Genomic DNA, 9969 nt, shown 5'->3' with positions numbered 1-9969 from the left:
ATCAAATTGTGTTTGAGGCTCCACTTGACACTCAACATCTCATACCGATCTTTCATACAAACCACTCGCTCAAGGTGAGTTCATACCCCTACGCTTTTTACGATTTTTAATGTTTTCAGGGGGGAGAATACAAGCCAAATTCAAAGTATTTTATTAAGTTTTAAACTTATTAATACAGATCAATGATTTCCACGTTTAATAAAATATTCAGATATTTTATCCCTTTTGTACTATGTCGAGTATAAGGGAAGATTTTATTTTGGAAATCTAACCTCATAGTTTTCAGAAAAGTTTTACAAAGCATTTTCCGTATCATTTCAAGTAAACTATAATGGGTATAGTTTGGGAGAATTTAATATACTGCTTATACCAATTCAGATTTCATGCATGAGTGAATATATATAAACTATGGCAGATTTAGTTTATGGTATATATTTTCTCAGGGGTATAATATATAGTTATTTAAGGATAATTATTACCTTATACTGTTTTCAACTTGTAAACTAGATTATACAGAACTGTGAGGCTCTACTTCTAAACTGTACCCTTAGGTATACAGGGCTAAATCCTATCTTAGTATAACCAGAGTCTCCTTGAGGGAGAGCGTGAGATTTGTGAATAGATCTATTCGAACTGACAATCCCACACCTGAACTTCTAGCTACAGTTAGGCAGGCATGCCTGGGGTGACAAATGTCATTAACTAATGCCTGAAGAACATTGAAAAGGTCTCTAGGTCATATCAAGTATGGTTATACGACTCACAAATAAGTATAAACTAATCTTTGTTTACAGGATTTCATTCTTCATTGGTTTTATTTAAGTAATAAGACTGCTTTCATATATATACTGATAGTAATCAGGTTTTTCAAAAGAAACTATGCTTTAACGACATATGTATGGTGAATACTCGAACTCTTCAGTCTAGAACGGATAACCAACAAACTACTTTTAGGGAAAATATAGGATTTTCCCAGAATAACACGGTATTTTATAAACTGATGGTTTATTATTCAACTAACGGATATTCATGTTCATTCCATGACTCCTTGGATTGTACGTATCTAGTATGAATCGGGAAGTCATGGAAGGAATGGGTTTCAACTATGCTTTTCATAAGAAAATATGAGATTTTCTTGAGGAACACTTTTTAAAAGAATCAAAGAACATTTTTCTCCAAAACTAAATGCTTATGAACTCACCAGCTTTATGCTTATACTCTTTCAAAACTGCTTGTATTCTCAGGGAATCAGTAGATAGGTACCATCCGGGCATCATGAAGAAGTCGGAGCAAATAAGATTATGTCTTTATATTTACTTATTCTCTTGATGTATTCGAATCAGATTTAAAACCGATATAAACTTATTAAATTTTCATGTATTCAATGTGTGGTTGTGTTTACTATGCTTGCTATGATACAATTGTTGTGATACTACGCATGACGTCCTCCACCTCAGAACGTTTCCGCCGTTCTGGTTTTGGGGTGTGACAGATTGGTATCAGAGCTATTGTTAATAGTGAACTAAGTATACCGAACCATACATAGTATACAACTATAAACACTAAGGGGCCTAAGTGCTCTAAACTAAAAGTATACTTTTGAAAATAGGGATAATGACGAAAAAACCACTATATTTTGTCACATTTTCTGGTTTAACCACCAATTTTTAATAAGTTCTGAAGAAACCACCAATTTTTAGTAAAATGTTTCAGCACGACCACTTTTACCTAATAGAACCTATTTTAAATACGAAAAAATCACTATATTTTTCTAAAAGTTCGGTTTAACCACCAATTTATGGGTGTTTAAACCGAACTTTTGATAAAATATAGTGCTTTTTCGTACTTAAAATAGGTTTTAATAGGTATAGTGGCCACGTTGAAAAATTTTATCAAAAATTGGTGGTTTTTTCGTAACTTTTTAAAAATTGGTGGTTAAACCAAACTTTTGGAAAAATATAGTGAGTTTTTCGTCATTTTCCCTTGAAAATATAAGTATTTTTATAACAAAGTATATAAGTATACCCAAGTACCAGAATCTGTGCCGTAAGTAGAACAGAACAAAAGTATTTGGATGCTAGACATCGCGGTTAAACCTGGGCAGTTATGTAATCATGTCTAGGATCAATATAGCCTGATCAACTATATTCATTCGAGACATGACCAACATGTGCTTGGGAGTGACTGTGGTGTTACGGCAAGCCTAAACCTTACCAAGAACCAAAAGCACTCAACATAAAATACTATAGGAGTATTTTAGTTAGAGCCAAATTCAGTATATAGATTCATTTCAAGTGTTGCTACCTCTTCCTTCTTAAGCGATAACTTACTTGCATTAGTAACCTTTCTTTGATTATCGCTGGTAGGGTACCTTTATTTATCAGGAAGAGATATATCTTGTTTCATATATCTCGAGGACTTACCATCCTCTTTTCCTGATTGTTTCTAGAACAAGATGCCTCCCCAAACAAGATCCGACAGAAGGAACGACGACACCCCACCACCACCACCACCACCACCACCCCCTTAGTTCGACCCCGTCATGTTCCAGGCAGCTGTTACAGCCGCCGTGACTGCAGCAATGGCACAAGTGAACTTTGGTGGGGCTGGAGGTTGAACCGACCCTCAAAGACAAGCCGGAATTCAGGGACAACAAAAGGAGTGTTCCTACAAGGACTTCATGACCGCAAAACCCAAGTCCTTCGACGGAAATGGAGGTGTTATCGCTCTGACTCGATGGTTCGAGAAGATCGAATCCATCTTCAAAATTTGCACCTGTTCCGAAGCAAACAAGGTGAAGTTCGCCGCCTGCACTTTCACCGACAGAGCTTTGACCTGGTGGAATGGTCAAGTCAAATCCCTGACTCTGCTAGTGGCTAATGTCATGGGTTGGGAAAGACTAAAGGAACTCATGCTTGCGGAATACTGACCGAGGGGAGAAGTGCAAAAGTTAGAGCACGAACTCTGGAATTTGAAGATGAAGGGTTCCGACATTGCTGCCTACACCGCTAGATTCTGTGATCTGGCTCTCCTCTGTCCGGGAATGGTCACCCCGGAAAGCAAGAAAATTGAGAGGTACATCTGGGGACTGACGGCACCAACCAAAGGAAATGTCTTGGCTGCTAGACCGACTACATTTGATAGCGCCAAGTGCCTGGCACAGACTCTGATCGATCATGGAGTCGATCTAGATGAGGTAGCAGCGGTCTCCGAGTCCCAAAAGGAGAGTGGTGGGAAGAAGAAGAAATTTTGGAACAAGCGCAATGGCCAGTCTTCTCAGGAGCCCTCCAAGAAACAACAAATAGTGACAGTCCACGCTGCTACTACTCCAGCTGCTGGTCCAACCACCCAAGCTCCTACCGGTTTTTATGTTGGGAAACTACCTCTGTGCAACAAGTGTAACTTTCATCATCACGGACCCTGCCGTGATTTGAACTGCAACAGCTGTGGAAAGAAAGGACATACAACTCGATTCTACAGGACACCAGCCCATCCAACCAACCAGGCTCCGAGAGCGGACGCTGGTCAAGCTTGCTATGGATGCGGAGAGGTTGGGCATTTCAAAAGAAACTGCCCCAAGGCGACAACAGGTGGCAATACAGGAAGGGTACTGGCTATGGTCCAGGAGGAAGCGGTCGCTGATCCTACCGTTATTACGGGTACGTTCCTCCTTGACAACTCTTATGCATGCATTCTTTTCGATTCTGGTGCGGAGAGGAGTTTTGTTAGTCATGCATTCAAACACCTAATCAAATGTAAATCTCAACCTCTAACCGAAACATTCACCGTCGAGATGGCTAACGGAAAGAAGGAGAGCACTAACGACATATTCATAGGCTGTACTCTTACCCTGAACGATTATTCCTTTCCCATCAACCTTATGCCAGTCTCCATAAAAAGCTTCGATGTCATTATCGGCATGGATTGGTTGAGCTCCAATCATGATGATATCCTTTGCTTCAAAAATGCCATCCGTCTCAATCTTCCCTCTGGCGAACCCCTCATGGTTTACGGTGATAAGCTCAGTTCGAACCTTCGTATCATTTCATGCATCAAAGCCCAGAATTATTTGCGGAAGGAATGCCATGCATTCCTAGCTCATGTTGTTGATGAAACGTAAAAAGTTAAAGACCTCGAGAGCATCCCCGAAGTCTGCAACTTTCCTGATGTCTTCCCAGAAGACCTTCCAGGAATTCCTCCCGAGCGTCAAGTCGAGTTTCGTATCGACTTAATCCCCGGAGCTACTCCTGTAGCTAAATCTCCATATCGTTTAGCGCCAGCAGAAATGCAAGATTATCCAACCAGCTCAATGAGCTGATCAGCAAAGGATTCATAAGGTCGAGTTCCTCACCCTGGGGAGCTCCGATCTTATTCGTGAAGAAGAAAGATGGAACCTTGCGGATGTGCATTGACTACCGAGAACTGAACAAGCTGACCATCAAGAACCGTTACCCCTTACCCAGAATCGACGATCTCTTCGACCAACTTCAGGGAGCCAGTTACTTTTCAAAGATAGATCTAAGATCAGGGTACCATCAATTGCGGGTTCACGAGAATGATGTGCCCAAGACAACATTCCGAACTCGTTATGGATACTACGAGTTCGTAGTGATGCCCTTTGGTCTAACCAACGCATCGACAGTATTCATGGATATGATGAACCGGGTGTGCCAACCTTTCTTAGATAAGTTCGTGATCGTGTTCATTGATGATATACTTGTTGTTTATTCTCAGAGCGAGAATGATCATAAACAGCACTTGAGACAGGTGCTAGAAACATTAAGGGCGGAGAAGCTATATGCAAAATTCTCAAAGTGTGAGTTCTGGATCAGGAAGGTAACTTTCCTCGGACACGTGGTTAGCAAGGAAGGCATACACGTGGATCCTTCCAAAATCAAAGCGATCGAGAATTGGTCGGCACCGAAGACACCCACAGAAATCTGACAATTCTTGGGCCTCGCAGGCTATTATCGCAGGTTTATCCAGAACTTCTCCAGGATCGCTAAGCCTTTAACTACCCTGACACAGAAAGGTGTAGCCTTTAGTTGGGGAGTCAGGCAAGGCACTGCGTTTCAAACTTTGAAGCAGGCCCTATGCAGCGCACCTATCTTGTCCCTGCCCGAAGGGACGGAAGACTTCGTCGTCTACTGTGATGCATCCAATCAGGGCCTAGGCTGTATGCTCATGCAGCGAGGAAAGGTTATCGCCTATGCCTCGAGGCAGCTGAAAACACACGAAGTCAATTACACAACTCACGATCTAGAGTTCGGAGCAGTGGTCTTTGCGTTAAAGATCTGGAGACATTATCTCTACGGAACCAGGTGCATTGTATTCACCGACCATAAGAGCTTGCAGCATATCTTTGATCAGAAGGAGTTAAACATGAGACAACGGCGATGGGTAGAGCTACTCAGTGACTACGAGTGCGAAATACGCTACCATTCCGGCAAAGCCAATGTGGTAGTAGATGCCCTCAGTCGTAAGGAGTATTCAGGGCGTAAGGTGAAAGCACTAACAATGACCATTCATTCCCACTTATCCGCGCAAATCAGAGAGGCTCAGCTGGAAGCCTTGAAACCAGAGAACATGTCAGATGAATCCTTGCGGGGAATGGAAAAGAACTTAGAGGCAAGGGAGACAGAGTTTACTATTTCATGGACCGTATCTGGACCCCGAAGTATGGTGGTTACAAAGAAGTTGTCATGAACAAAGCTCACAAGACAAGATACTCCGTTCACCCAGGTTCAGATAAAATGTATTTGGATCTCAAACAACTCTATTGGTGGCCGAACATGAAAGCAGAAATTGCTACCTTCGTGGGCAAGTGTTTGACTTGTTCCAAGGTAAAAGTAGAATATCAAAAGCCCTCAGCTTTGCTTCAGCAGCCGGAAATACCTGAGTGGAAGTGGGAAATGATCACCATGGATTTTATCACCAAGTTACCCAGATCTCCGAGTGGGCACAACGCCATCTGGGTAATTGTCGATCGGTTGACTAAATCCGCCCACTTCCTGCCAATCAAAGAAAACTTCAAGATGGAGAGACTCACCCGAATATACCTTCGAGAAATAGTTCTCCTTCATGGGGTACCTGTATCCATTATCTCCGATCGGGATAGCAGTTTTACCTAAAGATTTTGGAAATCACTGCAGAAGGCTCTTGGAACTAAGTTGGATATGAGCACGGCTTATCATCCGCAGACAGATGGACAGAGTGAGAGAACGATCCAGACATTGGAGGATATGTTGAGGGCTTGTGTCATCGACTTCGGCATGTCGTGGGACACTCATCTTCCCTTGGTCGAATTTTCCTACAACAACAGCTACCATACCAGCATCAAGGCTGCGTCATTTGAAGCCCTCTATGGCCATAAGTGCAGATCTCCTCTATGCCAGGCTGAAGTGGGTGACACGCAGCTAGCCAAGGGTCATGTCCCCGACAGTACTCTCACTGGTCCTGAAATCATCCGAGAGACAACTGAAAAGATCGTACAAATCCGGGAACGACTGAAAGCCTCGCGAGATAGACAAAAGAACTATGCCGATAAGAGACGAAAACCCTTGGAATTACAGGTTGGTGACCGTGTCCTTCTGAAGGTCTCACCCTGGAAAGGCATGATACGTTTCAGAAAGCATGGAAAGCTAAACCCAAGGTACATTGGACCATTCGAGATCCTTGCTAGGATCGGTCCCGTAGCATACAAACTCCAGTTACCGCGAGAACTCAACAACGTCCATCCCGTCTTCCACGTGTCGAACCTAAAGAAGTGTCTGTTCGACGAGACACTTGTGATTCCTCTCGATGAGATCGCACTAGACGAGGTTCTACACTTTATGGCAGAACCTGTCGAAATCATGGACCGAGAAGTCAAATGTACGAAGCAGAGTCGCATCCCGATAGTGAAGGTCTGCTGGAATGCCAAGCGGGGACCTGAATTCACTTGGGAGCGCGAGGATTCAATGAAGCAAAAGTACCCTCATCTATTTCCAAGTTCATGATTTGTACTCTACTCTTGAATTTCGGGACGAAATTCCCTCTAACGAGGGGATGATGTGACAACCCGGAACTTCTTCCTCGTACATCTAGTCGATTCAATCAATGTTAAACTTGTTCTATTAACTTCTAGCACGGTTTAAGGGTTCATTTAAGTGTTCTAAGCTTGGGTACAATCAAGGTTGAGGTTAGGAATGATTCAACAAGTCGTATAGTGACAAAACCGGGCCATACACTCCTTTAGGAGGAGTGTACGGCCGTACACATGGGTGTGCGGCCGTACACCCACCTCATGGCAGCACACCCACTCTTATATAAAGGGTAGACCCCTTTCCTTTCATTCCTTTCACTCCTTGGCCGCACACTACACCATTCTCTCAAGCTTCTTCAACCGTGAACCCTCCAAAGCTTCAAGAAACGTGAGTAATTCATCCTCTAACTTGCAAACCATGAAAGACCACTCTATCTAAGCCTTGGGATTGCAATATTGGTCATGTTATTCATGTCTAGAAGAGAGTGCGGCCGCACACCCCCATAAGATGGCCGCACACTCCTAAAAGACCCTCCAAAGTGAGAGTTTGACCCCTATCTTCGAGTTGGACATGACCCTAGCCTTGTTGCACCTTAAAGTAGGAATTTTGGGCATAAACATGTAGAGTGTACGGCCGCACACCCTTATGTACGGCCGCACACACCTATGTTTGGCATCACACTCCTTTGTGAGACCACACACACGCACCTTAAGGTCGCAAACCCATTTCTATGACCTTTATTGACCTCAAACTTGCATTATGTAACGCCCGTAGATCCGGGTTAGTCAATTTAGAGATAATAGGGGTCGAAAACGACTTTTTGACAAAAGATTATTTAGAATAAATAATCTTAACCAAGTTGTAGAATACGTCTCAAGGGTTCCGTACATATAAAGAACGTTGAAATCCGAGTTATAACGAAGAAGTTATGGTCCGTCGAAGTTTTACGACAAAACCGGCACGACACCGGTAGACGTAAATAGTGAATTTACGATGGATAACTTTTTAGCCTTAGAAATCTAAACAAAAGTTGTAGTATACGTTAAACCGAGAACATACAAAAAACGAACGCCCAAATCTGACTTCGTATGAGGAAGTTATGAATTTTCTAAAATTTGGCTTAACAGTGCACAACCCGAAACTCGAATTTTAGATCGAGCGGTTTTTGGCCTATGCGACCTAAATGAGAATTGAAGATCTCATTAATAGGATATCAACAGTAAAAAGACAGACGAAAACAGAGTCCATCTGTAGAAGTTATGAATTTTACGCGGACATTTAACAGTATAATCTCCTCGTACTGTTAAATTTAAGATCGGTACATAATTAGCCGCCGGAGTCAAAATGAAAGTTGTAGATCTTATTTTTACCTACGCGTGGATATAAAAAACATCGAAAACGGAGGTCGTATGTGAAAGTTACGGATTTTTAGAAGTCGGAAGTGTGATGTGCAAAAATGGGTGATGTGGCACAATCTTGGCCATTGCTTTCTCCCAAGTCTTGCCACTAGATGGTGACATGTGACACGGAGTTCAGGCATTTTTCACCCTATAAATAGAACCTCTCCCACCCTCATTTTCTTCACACCTTTCTCATTCTTTCTTCTCTTTACTCTCTCTCTAGAACCTCTCTCTAGCCCCGAAACCCCCCGAAAAGCCTAGGGAAACTCCCTAGCACGAGGCGGAAGCCCCGGAGTGCTCGACGGCTCCGAAAAGAAGAGCTTTTTGGCTTGGGAACGCTGCTCCAAGCAAAGCCTAATTTTCTATAAAACCCGCTGTATGTAAGCTACGTCTACGCTATTTTTAATATAGCTTTTATTTAATTATAGTAACGTTATTAGGAACTTATAATAAGTACTTGGGCTATTATTATGGGTTATATAAGTATTGTTTAACGCTTATATAATAGTAATAATAGCTAGACTATTAATTAGTCTCGGCGAATAATAGACTAAACTCTAGTGGTAATAATACTAGGTTTCGTCGAAGAAAATTATTTTTAAGAAGTGAAGCGTTGTCTGAGTTCGGAATCACCACCTTTTCAAGTGAGTGCATGGTCCCTTTCAGCTTACACATAGATATGAAGTTTTTTATATAAATTACGTGTTGTGTGTGCATATTATATGTATACTTGCTATTTATGCTGGATGAACGATTTTATACATGTTTTAAATGATTTAAACTGTATATGTATTTTATATCTACAAAATGTGTTGGGTAAAACATGGGTAGATGAATAGTTGCTGTGTGACAAAATAAAATAATGAGAGGCCTCGATATAGATGTTATTGATGATCCAGTCATCTAGTGGAGTATAGATGACGACCACGGACTATTCTAGACAGTCCAGTGGAACGCTAGCAGGCTCGCAACCTGTAGGTGTTTATTTGAACTGTGTGCTCACCAGCAGTACTCCATCCCCCACATGGTAGCGTTATTTGACATGAATTGTAGAGGAACCCCCGAAGCATGTGTTGTCACCCCGATGAAAGTCCTTAGACTAGGTCCCTTGTGTTAGATGTTTTAGGGACGTAAAGTGAGGATAACGGGAACGGGTAATCGGGTTTGTTTGGTTTGATAAAGTTAATAAACTTATTTATTGTGGGTTGAAAACCCTATGTACTCACCAGGTTTCCCAACCTGACCCACTCAGTTTATTTATATCACAGGTGTTGATATGAAGTCACATTACACTGAGAGATTAAGGAGATATAAATCACTAGTGATAATGAATGTAAGTTCTGTTTATGCTTATGTTTCTGTATTGACGATGACATCCCAAATGTTTTAAAATGAATAAAAATACTTTTCTTCGGAAATGCTTTGATAACGTATTTATCATGTTTTGCTGGGAACAAATTCCGCAACATTTTTATTAAAAGAAGTACTCTGATTTTTATAAAGCATAAACAAAATCGGTCTTTTCTGGCCGTGAAAATGAGGAT

The sequence above is a fragment of the Lactuca virosa genome, chromosome 9 (genome assembly GCF_052849685.1).
Source record: "Lactuca virosa cultivar CGN04683 chromosome 9, Lactuca_virosa_CGN04683_v6, whole genome shotgun sequence".
Taxonomy (NCBI): domain Eukaryota; kingdom Viridiplantae; phylum Streptophyta; class Magnoliopsida; order Asterales; family Asteraceae; genus Lactuca; species Lactuca virosa.
Note: the sequence above shows the minus strand (reverse complement) of the source record.